The sequence below is a fragment of the Culicoides brevitarsis genome, chromosome 3, assembly GCF_036172545.1.
Source record: "Culicoides brevitarsis isolate CSIRO-B50_1 chromosome 3, AGI_CSIRO_Cbre_v1, whole genome shotgun sequence".
Taxonomy (NCBI): domain Eukaryota; kingdom Metazoa; phylum Arthropoda; class Insecta; order Diptera; family Ceratopogonidae; genus Culicoides; species Culicoides brevitarsis.
In genome coordinates, this window is record NC_087087.1 from 23,461,159 (window position 1) to 23,478,312 (window position 17,154).

The following is a 17,154-nucleotide window of genomic DNA, read 5'->3' on the forward strand; positions in this document are numbered from 1 at the left end:
TTTTCCAGGATTTTTTGAACTTTAAATGAACTTTAAAAATATATTGAAATTAACGTAATTTTTGAAACTCCAAAAAACATTTAATAATTTTTTAATGATTCACAAATTTTCATGATTTTGGATTTAAAAATTTTAAATTTCGGATTTTTAAAAATTTTAATTTCAATTGTTATGATTTCCATGGATTTTTCCGAATTTTGATAATTTTTTCAAAATTTTCTAGTTATAATTTTAAATTTTTTTTTCAATATTAATTTTTTAATTTGTAAAAATTTTAAAATTTTTTCATTTCAATTCAAAAATTTTCCCGGGGGTTCCGAATTTTACAAGTTTATTTTTAAATAATTTCTCAATAATTTCTTTTTTAATTTTAAGATTAAATTATTAATAATTTTTAAGATTTTCCTGATTTCCTCAAATTTTCCACAATGTCCCATAAATTTTCTTTAAACCAATTCCCTTTAACTCACAAGATGACCTATAAACGCAACTCCCCATTCTGAAGAAACAATTTATTTTTCCTTTAAATTTTCATAGAAATTTCTCATTAATTCATAATTCGCCAGCTTACAGGACACAAATTCGCCTTACAACACAATACTTTGTGTCTGCCAGTCAACAACGCGAATGTCCATCAACGCACACAGTTCAAGTGGTGGCATGGCATGGCAAACACGTAGTCGTCGTGTCAGTCAGTCAGTCTCATTGTCTGTATGAATGGGAAAGTCGTCTGGCTGTACGACGCTGGCACGTACGTCGTCCTCGTCCTCGTTGTCGTCGCACACACACGTATGTGGTGTGGTTATTTTGGCTATGTGGAAATTGAACACACATCAGGAAAAATATGGTATGGATTGTGAGAAAAGCACGGCAAAGCAACAGGTACCGTGTGTATTCTTTTTGGTCGTCGTCGTCGTCCTCGTGCGGAGAAAAATAAAGAGAGAGTGAATTGTTGCTGCTGCGAGAACCGGAGAAAGTGCACGTCGTCGACCATGTGCGTTGTTGTTGATGTTGATAACGATGGTCAAGAATCACATGGTTTTGTTGATACTCTTTGGCATTTGTTGCGTTGCGTTCGTCATTCGTTAAAAAATTGCGAAATAGTTCCAAAAAATTTTTCGCTGGTAATTTTTCGTCATTACAAAAACTGCTAAAATTTTAATGTTCGAGGGGAGATAAATAAATACGCCAAAAATAAATAAAAAAAACTCCCCCTTTTTTATTTATTATCATCAACTTTTCCATCCGCACACACATAAAAAGACACAGTTGTCGCAACTATTACACACATAAAAAAAATTTAAAATTTATGTAGAGATAGAACACATAATCAATGCTTAGAGTGCCGTCTCATACAACATTATACACGCGATATATGTGCTTAGCATTTATAAACAACATGCCGCGGCGATAGAAAAATGTAATGATTTTTTCCACTACACACTCGCTACACACGTACAAATTACACCCCCACACGGGTGCCGTACAGCGAGCGCCAAATTTCCGTAGGCGCGCGTATAGAAAAAATACCCTAAAATTTTAATGTACAACAATGTAATATTATAACAATATTATAAATTTTTAATTGCACTGCTGAAAATTTTTGTTATTTCTGCGCAACTTTTTCATCTCGCGAAAAAGTCGTACAACTAGTGCCACGTCGTACATACAGCCGAGTTACGAAAATAGGGTGCTTGATACCGACAAAAAAAAATAATAACGTAAAAGAGGAAAAAAAGATGTTCCATCCCTTTTTATCCTCGTAAAAGTACGCGCGTTGCTGCTGCTGCTGCGTGTGATGCTGCATATACACGGAAGGTACATGTACGGAATGAGTCGCGTGTGTTTGCCGAGAAAAACGGAAAAAACAGTAAAGTAATAGCAAAGCAATGGAAAAGCAAGCAATATTGCTTAGGTTTTGTGTGTGTAGTAGGCAGTGAAGTATTTTGCGAAAATTTTATTTTTTTTAATTCATGAGACTTAATTATTTTTTACAAATTTATTTTATTTTTATCAAACTTTTTTAATTGCATTTTTCTCTGAATTAATATAAAAATATTTTAAATAAAACATTAAAAAAAATTTTTTGAGTATTTTAAATTTTTATTCAAATTAAAAATTCAATAAAAAATTTTAGATTCTAGATTTTTTTAACATATATTTTTTTTAATTTTAGTAAATGAATTAACCAAATTTTATTTTTATAAAAATTAAGTTTCAAATAAATTTTATTTTTAAAAAATAATTTTATAAAAAATATATTTAAAAGTTTAAAATTATAAAATTCTTATTAAAAAATTTTATTTAAATTTTATAATGATTTTTTTTTAAATCAGTCAATTGCATTTTTTCAATACTTTATTTAAAAGAGCTGTTGATAATTATTTCTTTTTAGTTCACTTTTTTTGTATATTTTTTAAATATTTAGAATGTTTAAAATTCAGATTTTTTTTATATTTTAGAAGTATTAATTTTTTTATAAATCCTTAGTTTATAATTCTTTTTTTCTTTATTTGATTCATTTTTTTAGATTTTATAATTCATTGCAATATAATTTAAGGTTTTTTAGAATTTAAATTCTACAAAACATATATTTTATTCTATTTCTATTTTCAAGGCGAGGATAAGAGACATCAAATGAGTTTTTCTAGATTTTTCCAAATTTGTCCATTGAACTTTTTTTTTTTATTTTTTGAAAACTTTCTTAAAAATCTAAAATTTTTTGTTTCTAAATTTTATAATATTGTATATTTGGCATTTTTAAATGTAAAATATGATTTTAAAATTTGTATAAATTTATAATGTGCTGCCAGAATTTGGTATTGAATGAATAAATAAATAAATAAATAACAAATATCATATGTAAAAGGTTTAAAAAAATATATTTTGAGCTAATTTTAATAGCGAACGATTTTTTTTTGTTTAAAAATTAGATTTTCTTTTTATTTTTTTTATGTTTATTAAAAAAATTATTTTTTTATTTTATATTTTTTTTTTGTATTTTGTAATATTTTTGAAATATAAAATAATTAAAAAAAAATTATCAAAATAATAAAATTTTTTAAAAAAGATTTTAAAATTAAATTTTCGCAAATATTTTAAAGTTCCTGTCTAACTGTAGTGCAAAACACAAACAAACAGACGAAAAACTGCTTGTACCGTACTCGCATCGTCTCCTTGTTGAATAGAAAAAAAAATCTCATACCATATCTCTCTTTTTATATTCTTCAAATAACTCATAATATATTTGAAATGTATGTTATATGTTTGTGTATATATGTTGTTATTATATTTATATTTAAGTTATACACGTCTCTCGTACTTCTTTTTTTCCGAACGGCAGTTTGGTGTTTAGATACGCGGCAGCACCAACGATGACGACGGAAGAAAAAAGTCTGCAGTATAGCTAAAAATTCACGAATTGCCGCCAACATTCTACTGCAGCACTTTTCAGTTTTATTATTTGTTATTCACTATCATTCTTTATGTTCCTCTGTGTGTGTGTGTTTGTGTGTCTTACTTACTTCGTATTTTATTTTTTTTTGTAAAAGTAAAATTTCCGAAAAAAAAAATAAAACATGGAATGATGACTCCCTTAATTGGGAGAGTCTTGTTCTCTGCGTCTTCTTACATAAAATAGCGCGCCGCACCACACTAATCAGCCCACAATATATATAAAAAGTTTTAGCTAAAATGTAACTTTTTTATATTTATTTATTTTTCGTTATTTTTTGGTTGTTTTCGCGCGCACACCACGTACCGCGCTACACACAATTATATTATTTTTCAAACATTATTCGAGTAGTAGTGAAATTTAAGGGCCATAAAAAGAAAGTCATATAATAATATAATGGAACGAGATACAAACCCCCCTTTTCCCATTCCTTCCTTTTGTCTCTTCTTCTCCATTTTCTCATTCTACGTTCCCGAACTCGCTCAATTTTCTCTAAAATCCGCCATCCCAATCCACCTCTATTATAATAACTTCAAAAAAAAAAAACACATTCATTGCCATCGTACCTACGCCAAATAATCATCATCATACCAAAAAAAAAAGTAAAAAAAACATGGATTTTGGATCTCTTTCGCATCCACACGAAATAAAATAAATAAAAAATAATATAACATGTATGTGTTGCTTCGCTATTACTTTTTTTTTACCTCCACATATCCTTCTTCTTCTTTTCCATCGCACCGCGCCACCACCACGTCACAAACTTCTAATGCGTGTACGTCTCATTTTATTATTTGAAACTGCTGCTGCTTTTTAGATTTTCTATATCATCTCATAATAACACCGAACATGTGTGTGTGTGTGCGATGTAAAAAAAATATAAAATGTATAAACGAACGCGAAAAAAGGGAGGCAGTAAAAATATTTTTTATATTATTCATGTTTGTAAATGTAAATGTTGCTTTCCTTCTTCGTTGTTTTTTTTTCCTCTCGTGCCGAACGAACGAATTTTCGTGTGCGATGATGAAAATAAGCAAAAATGCTTAGAGAATTATAGTTTTTTTTTTCGGCAATGTGTGCGCTTAAAAAAAACATAAAAAGCATTATAATACGACATTAAGGGAGATAGATATGGATTTTTATGTCCTTGTACGAAATTTTTTGCGTTAACAGCGTCCTTTCGAATATTATTTTTAGAGCAGCATCAATTATTTTGTGTAAAGTTTCTCTCGAAAAAATAATAACAAAAAATAACAGAGGGGGAAAAACTTCAAAAGCAATTTTTTCTTTTGTTAAAAAACTTCCAATTTTGATGAATCTTGAAATTTATTTGATAAAAATCACACATCAGCCATTACATTACATTACTTACAATCACTTGTTGTCACGTTAAAATGACAATAATAATTTATTAATTAACTCGAGCGCTGCATGCGATTTTTACATTGTTATTATTTTATTTATTGGTAGTGTTTTTCTCATAAACACGTTCTCTAATCTAATCACTAAAAACCACATTTGCCGTCACATGGGTATTATTATTGCATTTTGGACAAAAAAAAAATAATAAACAACAACATGATAACTCGTTAGAAAACATGCAGCTTTTACATCCTAAATTACCATTTATTATTGTTTTAATTTTAGCAATGTTCAATTTTTTAGTGCATTTATTTTTTTTTTGAAAATGGGATTTTAAAAATTTTTTCTGTCTGAGGCAGAATAAAATAAATCTTTTATTAATTTTTTTTAATAAAATAAATTATTATATATTTTTTTATTAATTTAATTTAAATTATAATTTTTATTTTTTTTTTAGAATAATTTTATAATATATTTTTATTTATTATTTTTTAAAAAATTTTTATTAATTTTGGTACAAATTATATAAAAATTAAATTTACAATTTATTATTTTTTTTTTTCATATAAATTAAATTCATTTATTATTTCATTTATTTTATATTTAATTAACTATTTTTAATAAAAATTTAATTTAGTTTAAAAATTTAAAAAATACAAAAAAAAATCGATCTAATTTATCTAATAAAAAATTTGTCAATTTGTATTAAAATACAAAATTTTAATTTTCAAATTAAATAATTTTTAAATAATAATTTTAATTTTTTATTTAATATTTATTAATTTATGATTTAATTTTTGAATAAAAGTTTAGATTTTATTTTGGTAAATATTAAAATGCGCTTTAATCAATAAAATTATTTCCACTATTCTAAAATTATTTTTTGCATGTTAAATACGTGTAATACTTAAAAATAATGCGAGTTTGCAATAAAAGTGACAACGTCAATAACAATAATAATATCTATAATATACAACACGAAAATAGCAGCGGCGACAAATCAAAATAGTGAACGTGTCGGAACAGGTCAGTTAGAGTGATGTTTTTTGTGTGTGTGCATGTGTGTGATAATAATTATCCCTAATTTCCAGTGGCTATTTGAAATCACACAATTGTGGCAATGTTTTCCGGTGTGTCTTGCACTCAATTTAGCGCGTCCACAAAAAGGTTAGATTTGTGACAATTGGTCAATATAATCTACTTACAGGACACTTTTGACGTGCATGACCTTCTTATGTGACCCACAGGTCAAAAAAAATTACTAACCTTGCACACCTCACCCCTTTTTTATTTTGGATGTATGTTTACAAAAATAACAAAAACCGAAAAAAAACACGCATTTGAACTGCATTTTTTTCGTCAATTACTTGCCCTTGTTAAACGAGTTCATACAGAATAATAACACTGCAGCAGTAACAAAAAAATAAAACCAGTAAATAGAAGAAAAATTACTTTGAATTAGTAAGTAAGCGAATTTTATTGAAGTATGTGTTCATTAGATTTTATAAAGGTAATTAATTTCTTATTGAGATAAATTTTATAAAAATATGTTTATTAAAATTAAACGAATAAAAAAATAAATCAAAAATTCTTGCGTTGGCTTAAGGCTTTTTGCAATAAAGATGACAAAGTTCGGCTTGATCAATTCTTCGCAAGATGTTACGGATGTAATCATTTGAGCAAGATCCTTTCCGTATTTCGATGTACCAACACTTTGACAACTTTCTTAGAATTTTCATTTAAACATTCTTATCACAGGTTAAGGGCCGAGAAATTTCAATCGCATTCAACGATCTCTTAACTCACAATATTGGCGCAGAAAGAGAATTATCAATATTTGACTATTTAAGCCAAAAGTCAGTCCCTGAATGCAACCAATATCGTACTACTGCTGCTGGTATGACCAAGAGAAACTTTTCAGAAGATCTATCTCTTTCAAGGTGATGCAGCTGATTTTTCAGTCGTCCTGGGATGAATTAGGTGAATTAACGGAATTATTGAAACTGCCATAAGCCGTCGTCAAGGTTAGGAACAAAAAGAGTAATAAAAACATCTTGGGATCTCATTCAAAAGTCCGATACTAAGGCCGAAGAGCTACAAAAAACAGAAGCTCTAAACAGACAGGAAGAAGGATTTGTTAAAACAAACAAAACTGTGGATTGTGCTCAAATGCAACGTTCGCAAAAGCAGTTCGAACCAAGTGAAGAAAAAATGTTAAAATAAGAGAATGTTAAAAAAGACATGTTTTTCTAAACAATTTTATTATAGCGTGAATATGCAAATGGTCGATCAACTAATAGAAACAAGTCATTAATAACTTTTAAAGAAGCAAATCAAATTTTAAAGTGGTTCGATATTTGCATTTAAAATATTTGTTTAATCTATTTTAGAAATCACAAAATTTCGTTGTCTAAAAAAATGTTTAGAGTCAATTGTTTAAAATTTTCTAAATGTGCACCAAAAACAATATATAACATTAAGAAACAGATACATCAAAAAATGCACGAAAAAAAAACTACGAGCATAAATCGACCAACAACTGTACTTAGTAGTTGTTGTAATAATACGAACAAATGATTTTTCGCTACAATAAATATCATAGTTGTGTTGTTATTGTTTGCTGCCCCTTTTCGCTACGATATTCACGGTAATATATCTAATGTTGTTCCAAATATTTTATCACGGCGTCGTCGTACGTCGTGGCGAATTTTGTAAGAAAAAGGAACAACTATTTTTATTATGTACAAGCGAGGTGGATGGTGTGGAGGCACAAAAAACGCTATCATGCCACCACGAATAATATTACAACATTTGCCGCATTTTCCCCTCATTCTACGAAAAAAAAAAGAAATTTCATAAGCAAAAAGCCTTGTGGTACAACAACATTAAACTAATGCTGTAAAAGATGACTATTCCCTGTATTTTTTACCGTTTTTTGTTGTTGTTGTTCGTATGCTTTATTGTTGCTATAATTCTAAAAGTTGTGCTCGAGCTAAGTCCTTTTTTCGTGTACGCGGTACCTAAATAATAATAGTAGTTGTACAGAAGTTGAAAAAAAATAATAATAAAAATAGAAGAGTGCGGAGAGAGAGGCGAGCGAAGTAATTTTTATTGCTGCTATAATTTATTGATTGAATAATCAATACCGCGAACTTATGAGAACAGCAGCCGAATAAGAAAAAGAAGAAGAAGATGATGATGATGATGAAAAACAGTCGCTACTTCTTCCTCCTTTTTTTCCTCGAATTTTATTGTGCCGAATACGACAATGAATAGTGTGGCAGCAGTTGTTTACGACACGCATATTCAACTATTATTACATGGATTACTCTTCATATCGCGCGGCAGCTCACGAAATGTGCACAGCGGAAAAATATATAAAAGATGATATTGGAAGATGATATTATTATTATATTTTAGACAATACGCGCGCGAGTTGAAATGAAATATATTGACTAATCTCGTGTCTCGTAGCGCCATGCTTCGTCGCATAGAAACATCGCCCGCACGTTACGTCGTATGAAAGAGTAGTAGTTTAAGGGATTATGTATTAGTTTTTGAGTAGTATATTTTTTAGATGTTCAATAGCGGCGGAGGAATGGGAAAAATTGCGCGAATCAAGGGTGTGAGTTGGCAAAGGGGGTTGCTTGTTAAAATGTAGCGGATAAGAAATATTTTTTTGAGAGTTTCTTTCTTTTTATTATTCACGCCGTGTATAGTTTGTGGATGCGAACTCGATATACAATTTATGTGTTTGAAGGAGACGATACATCTTTGAGTGAGCGCGGTAATATCTTTATCACGCCGAGATGAAAACTAGTTGAATGGCTTTTATTTTGGAAAAGGTGATTTTTTCTCAGAGAAAATTTTTTTTTGTATATCGGTGGAAAATTGATTTAAAAAAATTATTTGGTAAATTTTTCCAATGAAAAAAATTAAAATTAATAAAATTTATTTAAAAAAATATACAAAATCGAATCGATAGAAAATTTCACTTTCTTTTCGAATTTTTTCAAAATAATACCATGTTTCAGGAAATATTTTAAAATTTTTTCCTAAATGGTTCAAATACAAAAATCAAATGAAATCTTAAAATAAATATGATTTGTAGATAAACTATTGCTTTCATACCACTTTTTATTAAAAAAAATCGGTTTTGTACCAAGTTTCGGTAAATCCTCTAAACATTTATTTAAAAAACTGCTAAACTAACAGAAAAGAAAAAAAAATTAAGAAAAAAGTCTAAGAAAAATTTTAAAATCTCAAAAAAAAAAATAGATTAAAATATTAATAAAATTTTAAAAGAAAATTGATTTATTAAAAATTTTAATTTTATTTCCACTACATATTAAAATTCTATTTTAAACCAATTTTTTGTAGTTTTATGTTAAATTTAAAATTTTATTTCTTTAAAATCAAAAAATTATTGAAATCTTAAAAATTTTAGTTTTTGTAGAAATTTTTTAACTTTACAAAATTTACATAACAAAAATTTAAAAAAATAAAAAAAATCATTAAAATTTTAATTTAATTTAATTTTTTTTTTAAATTTTAAATTAAACTCAAAGAGAGTAAAGTTTTTTTAATGTTTTAAGTTGCTTTAAAAAAAAACTACGGAAAACGTAAAAAATAATGAAAAAAACATTTAAAACTAGAATCGCAAAAAATCATGAAAAATAAAATTTTTCAACTAAAATTCAAAATCCACAACGAAAAAAATCACAAAATTCCCCTAAACTCCCATGCGAATTCCCTCAACGTTGTCTGCCCATCGCGAACTCCTCAAACTATAAAATTACTAGTAACGTTTCTAACATAAAATAATTTACAATCAAGCATGGTGTATTAGAGACGAAGCAGAGTCTCCTACGAGAAAACGTCTAATACACGAAAAACAACAACAGCAACGACGAAAAAAAAAAACGGAGGACGAAGAAAAGAATAAATACTCGCGCCGCGCAACTTTGTCTGTAGAAACAGCGAACCGTACGGAAAAAAAAGAAGAAACAAGAAGAAAAAGAGAGCCGAAAGTAGTTGTTGATGTTATTAAAGTCTACACAACTCATATTCTGTAGCGGGTCGCATTTTCGTGAAAAAGGAAAAATATTCTACAAGTGCGTGTAGTGATGCTGCCATACACCGTACGACGCGCTGTACTCTTTAAAATTTTTATTTCTTTGTGTGTTTAGAGATCGTACGCGGTGGCTGTACGATAACTAGAGGGTTACTGGGATGAGGGTAATAGTATAATAATAAATATACACGCGCGATTTTGTACAATATGAGAAACGAAGAATAAAAGTTCCTTTTTTTTTTGAAACAGACTTTTTCGAATAGTGTGAGGTGATTTTGGAATGAGAGATTTTGAGGATGTCAGTAGTGTGCGCTGTGTATGTACTTGAAGGGAAAGGAAGAATTTTTCTGTTTTTTTTTTACAACAACAACAACGACGTCGACGACGACGACGAGTAGCGACGCGTATGACGAAGAGCAGAAGAGAAGGAAAAATAAAATAAAAGAGTGTATAGATGTTTTTGAAACTAGACTAGAAATTTAGAGGTGGTATGAGGATAATGAATGGGGAGCGATATATAAATAAAGTAAAAATTTTATGTTTGAACTATACGCAGCAATAGCAATTTTTTTAATGGTATCAGTTAATCCCCTCTATAAAGTTCTTTATGTTTTTTAGGTTTCTCTGCCTTTGGAGATATAAAATGAATGTTGTACAATTTTTGCACATAAAAGGCGCATATAGCACTATAGTAATAATAAAATGTTGGATGAATGTTTTTTAGAGAGAGATGATGTATAGAGCAGCAACTCGAGTGTAGTGGGATGTTGAGCACAAAAAAAAAATATAAAATTCCGTGGATTGGAGTGAGACATTGAATATGTATTGTTTTAAAGGTTACATAAAAAAGGGAATTTTGTATATGACAGCTAATAATAAAACTGCTTCTTCGTCGTCTTCCTCTGTTCTTTTGTGCTGAAGCTATTGTTTTGTTACACCACCCATTTTTCGTGTTGCTGTTTGGGTTTTTATTGCTTACAATCCTCCCGCGCAAGAGCTTCTTCCAAAAAATCGTACCAAAAAATTTATTTGAAGACGATAATAAAATAGAAAATAAATTAGAATATAAAATGAAAATTTATTTCATCTTCACTAAACATCTCACTACTCTCTGCGCACTTTACTAATGCCTTATCGCTTTTATAAGGCACCACGTTCTTTTATGACTTTTGTCGTAAAAATGGGAATTTTTTCACAGTTGTATGATTCTAAAAGTGTGTTTCCAGTTTCAAGTGTCTTCTTTCTGTCAATACAACAGCAGCAGCATTAACACTTTATCTCTTCGCACTTTCTTCGTTTTCTTCAGTTTTCTTTTTTTTTTCATAAAAAAAACGTCAAACATCGTCAGTGGAGAGAAGAAAAATAAGCTGTAATAATAATCATGTTTTCATTTTTTTCTGTCTATTTTTAAAGCGTTTCATTTAGTTTTTTAAAAAATGTCATTTAATGTTTTTTGTCTGTCATTTACTGTTTTTATTTACAAAAAAAAAAATTAAAAACTAATTTTTGTTTGTTAAAAATTATTTTTTCGATTAAAACTGTTGAATTTTTTTTAAAATGTTAACTGGGGCAAAAATTTAAAATGTAAGCTAGGGCCAAAAATTCAAATTTTGTACTAAGAAAAATTTTAAATAGTACATTAGGACAAAATTTTATGGCTTTTATTAAACGTAAATTCTAAATTTTGATTGGGGGCATATTCAAAAATGTTAACTGGGTTGTTTTCGAACCATTTTTTTCATATTAAAAAATTTTTATGGCAACATATTAAATTATAAAAATTGATTTATTTATTTTTTTTTAAGTTAACATTTTTTTACCTTGGTCGACTGATGATTCTTAGAAAATCAGCGCTTTTTAAGATTTTCCATAAAATAAAATTATAATAAAAAAATTTTTATATAAATTTTATTTTATTTTCGGATTTAATTATTTTTACACTAGCTCGATTTTACAAATAATTTTTTTTTGTTTAAATTTTTTATTTACACAATTTTTCTCATAAATGTCTAGAAAATTTTAAAATGTGAAAAAATTATAAAGAAAAAACTTACAAATATTGAAAATTTCGTAAATCAAATAAAAATTTGGAAAATTCGAGTTGCTCAATATTTCATAGCTAAAAAATATTTAAATTCGTGAATAAAAAATTTTCAATGTAAAATTTTAAAAGACGCTCATATTGTCAAGCATGACCTTGACCATTTCCTTCAATTCCTTATTTTTCCTCTTTTCTCTTTTTTTCTTCTTTAAAAAAAAAAGTTCCGTCATTTCAAAAGGAAGAAAACGAAAGAAAAACATGAAATCGCGTATTTTTTGTCGCCAAGCAAACTTTTTCTTTGCACCGAAAGCGAGCGAGAGAAAAAAAAAGAAACAATTTACAAATGAAGGCAAACAGAAGGCAACAAATGCTCACATTAACATTACTTTAGCCAGTCAGTCAACCAAACAAACCATTACAACAATAACATTATCATCGAGCCTCATTCTTTTCCCTTTCGTTTACTCTTTATTATCGCTCGCTATCACGTACTTTTTCCTTTTCTCCTCCGCCTCTGCCGCCCATCGTGATGACAAAATTTAGACATGAAAAAAAAGGTCCTTAACACATGTTCATAATTTGAACGACGCAGATTTAACAAGCGGAAGATAAGAAGGTGAAAATTAAAGTTCTTCGTATTGAACGGCAAAATTCATTCAATTATCACATAACTTTTACCTTCCTTCCGTACCTTTTTTCTCTCGACGAAAACAACAACAACACACAACTATTTCTCACCTATATCCCACATCACATCACTTTCTCTTAAATTATTTATTTTGTCTGACACGTTGTTGTTGTTGTTGTTGTTGTTGCCTGTATTTTATTATATTTTGCCTAAAATATTCAATCTACATCAAGTTTACCGCCAGTAAAATCGTTTTAGGTAAACGCGTACGTGAATGCGGCATGAAAATAACACACAAATAACATCACCCGAAACACATAATCTAGGTTTGAAAGTCAACAGGTTTCCACTATCATTATACCTTTTTACTATTAGAGAGTAGTAGATGAGAATTCACACAATAACCGAGCAACATGTGTGTGTGTGTGTGTTCCTTTTTTGTTGTTATTTCGCACATATTCACGACGACGACGACGATATGTCCCTATTATTACCTAGATCATTTTAGTGCACAACAACAACAATAACACTCACAACTATTATTGTTGTTGTTGCTACACATAAAAAGGCAACTGAAGCCTTGTTTCAAGTGAAAAAACCGAACGAACGTGGCATAGAATGAAATAGAACAAATAGAGTGAAAGTGGATGGAGGCGTTATGATGTGTGAAATGCACACTCACACACACCTTTTATTGAATCAGAGAAATGATAGAGGAAAGTGATTGCTGTGATGTGATAGGCAATGTCGAAACAACATTTTTATGTGCGATTTTTTTTTTGCCTTTTTTTAGTGGAATTTTTTCTAGTTGAAAAAGGTAAAAGTGCGTGAAAATGCCTTTTAGTTGTTTGATGAATTTTTATTTGCAGAAAAAAAAACTTTAAATGTTTTTTAATTCATTCATTCTAAGTTTTGTGAAATATTTTCTATGCACGTGATGAGAAAAATTGTGATTTATTTTTTTCTAATTTAATGAAAATTTTTTAATTTAAAATTTTTATTTTTATTTTTTCGGAGAAAATTCTAATATTTGTTTAAGAGCAATAATATTATTGATAGTTAACTAATAACTAATAATATTTTAAATTACTTAACAAATTTTTTTATTTTTTAATTCCTTAATTTTTTATTTATTTTTTTTTAGTGAATTAAAAAGAACCTAAATTTTTTTCGTTAATAGGAATTAAAAAAAAACAATTTTTTGTAATTAATTAATTAATTATTTCTTCGCAATTCAATTTCTGATTTTTTTTAAATTTTACTTGAAAAGAAAAAAAAATTGTTTTAAATTTCTAGTCTAAATCAACGTGAACTTTTTACATTAAAAAGTAAGAAAAAATTCGAGAAATTTAAAAAAAAAATAACGATAACTCGATAAAATTGTAAAAAAATTAAAGTTAAAAATTAAATTTAAAGTTTTAATTAAAATTAATATATTTAGGCCGCTCCAAATTTTTTTCTATGTTTTTGTCCCATGCCCCATTTCAAAAGCCGAAAATCCAATGGGGCAAAATAAAAAAAAAAGTTAAAAATTTCATCAAAATTGACCATTTTTTAGCCTTTTTCCAAATTTTTTAAAAATACATATTTTCAATTTTTAAGAATTTTTGTATTGAAAAACGAAATTTAACATAAAATTCCTTCTCTAAAAAAATTTTTAAAAAAATTATTTTTCAAAATTTTTGAACAGTTATTTGTATGAAATTTTTTTGTTTAAATTTTTAACTTGAAATACTCTGAGATCAATTTTAAATCATCAAATCTCAATGTAAATACCACAAAAACTACTAAAATATTCATTAAGGGCCCATATATTTGAAATTTTGTCATTTTGTATGAAAAAGTATTTCAAAACTTTTTTTTTATTTTGCCCCCCCCATTTTGAAAAATATCTTTTGAGACAAAAACATCGAAAAAAATTTGGAACGGCCTTATATTAAAATTTTAAACTCTTTAAGAATATATAATAAAAAATAAATTTTTAAAAATTAATGTCGATCAATCTTAAATTTTCTTGAACCTGAAATATAAATTAACAAAAATAAAATTTTACGATTTTTTTTTGTTTTTCTCAATTCCTATAGTTTTTAATTAATTTTAACCCATTTTATTATATATTTTATTAAAATTAAAAAAATTATTTTTTTTTACAATTTTTCATCAAAAATTTATATTCTGTCTGTTTTTTTAAAAAAATATAAAATTTCTATATTTTTCTTAATTTTTTTAAAGTGAGAAAGAAACAATTTCTTCTAACGAATAAAAATTTCAGAAAAATCATAAAATCAGAGAAAAAATAATTAAATTGCGAATAAACTCATATTATTCAATTTTAATAAATTTTACATCTATTTTTGTCATTTTCTGACTCATTCCGTAGAAAAACCCGTGATTTTCTCACAAAATATTTATTTTTCTGCGAAACAATTCTCACGTGCATTCCACGATATAAAATATTACGATAATAGTGCAAGTGCATATTCTGCCAAAGCAAACACCGCACATGTGAGTTCATTCACAAAAGTTACGAGAACCGAGACTAGACTTACTCTACTCATGTAAACAGAAACACACTCACATGCACGTTCCGTGAGTAAATATTACACACATGCCCCACTAGTCGGCAAAATGTAGAGCAAACTATCGTAGATTTTCATTCATAAAAGTTTTTCGCTTTTATTTTTTATTATTATTTTATATGCGCCCGAGAGTAGTGCAAAATATATATAGGACAAAACCGAACGAACGTCTAGCTGGTGTCTACTCACTAGAAATTTCACATGTGAAGTCGGTGTATTTTTTTTTGCTGTTCCTAGATGCAATTGTTGTTGTTGTTGTTGTCATGCACGTTATGTGTCTTTTTGTAAAAAAAAATAAAAAAAGACGACCAAAGTAAGCACACATGATTATATGCGATGTTGATGATGTAGCAAGGTCGTGCGAGTCGAGCTGTTTTTTTTTTGTTTTGTCGTAATCGTGTGTCGTCCCGTACTCACACTGAATAAATATTGTCGCTAAAGTAAGGCAAAGAAGTACATGTCGCGGCGACGTATTCAAATTTATTGCACTTTTGCTTTTTTTTTTCTTTTTTTTTCACTTTCTGCAAGTAAGTACTGTGTCGGACAATATTTTGCATTATTAAAAGGCATTTACCTACATTTCGTTACTTTGTCTTTTTTTTTCGTGTTTTGTTCGTTCGGTGTGCAATTTACTTCGCACAAATACGCGATATACAGAAAATAAAAATAAAATTTAAATAATAATAAAAAGTACGGATTGTCGTAAATGGAATGAATAAATATCCGTAGTGCACACTTGTCGCACACACAATCGACACCAGCCAACCATCGAGCGGTGGTGGTGGACTGACAATCGAGTGCGATGAAGTTGCATAATGAAATTGAAAATGTGTGTGTTTTTTTTTTTTACAAAAATCGCGTGGTGCAATATAATTGTGATAGTGGCTGTTTTGTGACAAGCATCATTTAACACTCTCTCTAGCTAGGAGGAAACTTTATTTAGTTTATTTATTATCATATTATGGATTTTTTTTTGCAATGTTGCTGGGTGTCGCAAAAATTGCGGATTTACCAAAAAAAAAAAAAAGGAAGTTCAAACTTAACGAGATGATTGGTGTTGATGCGACTAAATTTTAACGTAATTTGCATGCATATTGCGACGAGTTGCGTGTGTCTGACTTACCTGAAAAATATTCTGTTCAATGATTTGGAATTTGGTGATTGGAAATCTGGAATTATATTAAAAAAATTTGAATGTTACTTTTTTTTTGCTTGCATTTATTTTAGACTTTTCAAATGTTTTATAATTGGCAGTTTTAATTTGTTTTTTTAAATTTAATTTTAAATAAAACAAAAAAAAAATATTTTAATTCTGAATTACCTAAAATTTTTTAAAATTATTTCTAATTAAGTTTATATATATATTTATTTATTAAAATTATTTAAACTTAAATTGAAATTTATTAAATTTTAATTAAATTAATTATTTAATATTTTATTTTATTTTTAATTATTAAATTAAATTAAAATGAATAAAATTCAAATTAACACAAAATAATTATTTAAATATTTTTATGATTTTTTTTTGTAATTATTCTAAGTGGGCTTTATAGGTATTATATTTAATTTTTACTTTTTTCAAAGTTTTTTAAGGAAAGGGATTATAAATTTAAATTACTTTACTTGAATACATCTTAAATGAATGAAACGAATTAAATGACCTAAGTTAATTAATATTAAAAATAATCGGAAATATGAAAAAAAAATACTAAATAAAATAAAAAAACAATAAAAAAGTATAATCAACTGGTATTAATTTTTTTTACCTCCTAATTTTATTTTTTAAAATTATTAAAAAGTTATAAAAAAATAAATAAATAAAAATTTATAGGGAAAAATAAATATTTTTTTATTTTATTTATTTAATTTTTATAATATATTTTAAATATTTTTTTTAATTTTAAATATTTTTATTTATTTTTTATTTTTATAAATTATTATTAAAATTTTTTTAAATTAAAAAAAATAATTTTAAATCAAATTGATTTATTCAATTGAATATTAAAACTTATTTAT

At 27.3% G+C, this 17,154-nt stretch overlaps 1 protein-coding gene across 1 annotated transcript in view; it reads right to left on the bottom strand.

Annotated features, from left to right (window-relative positions):
• LOC134836012 (broad-complex core protein isoforms 1/2/3/4/5) overlaps positions 1 to 16,308 on the bottom strand; it is a 53,233-nt gene extending 36,925 nt beyond the window's left edge. Inside the window, exon 1 of the mRNA XM_063851118.1 lies at positions 16,262 to 16,308. The gene's annotated coding sequence lies outside the window, so the exon portion shown is untranslated. The remainder of the gene's footprint in view (positions 1 to 16,261) is intronic.
• Positions 16,309 to 17,154: the final 846 nt, after the last annotated feature.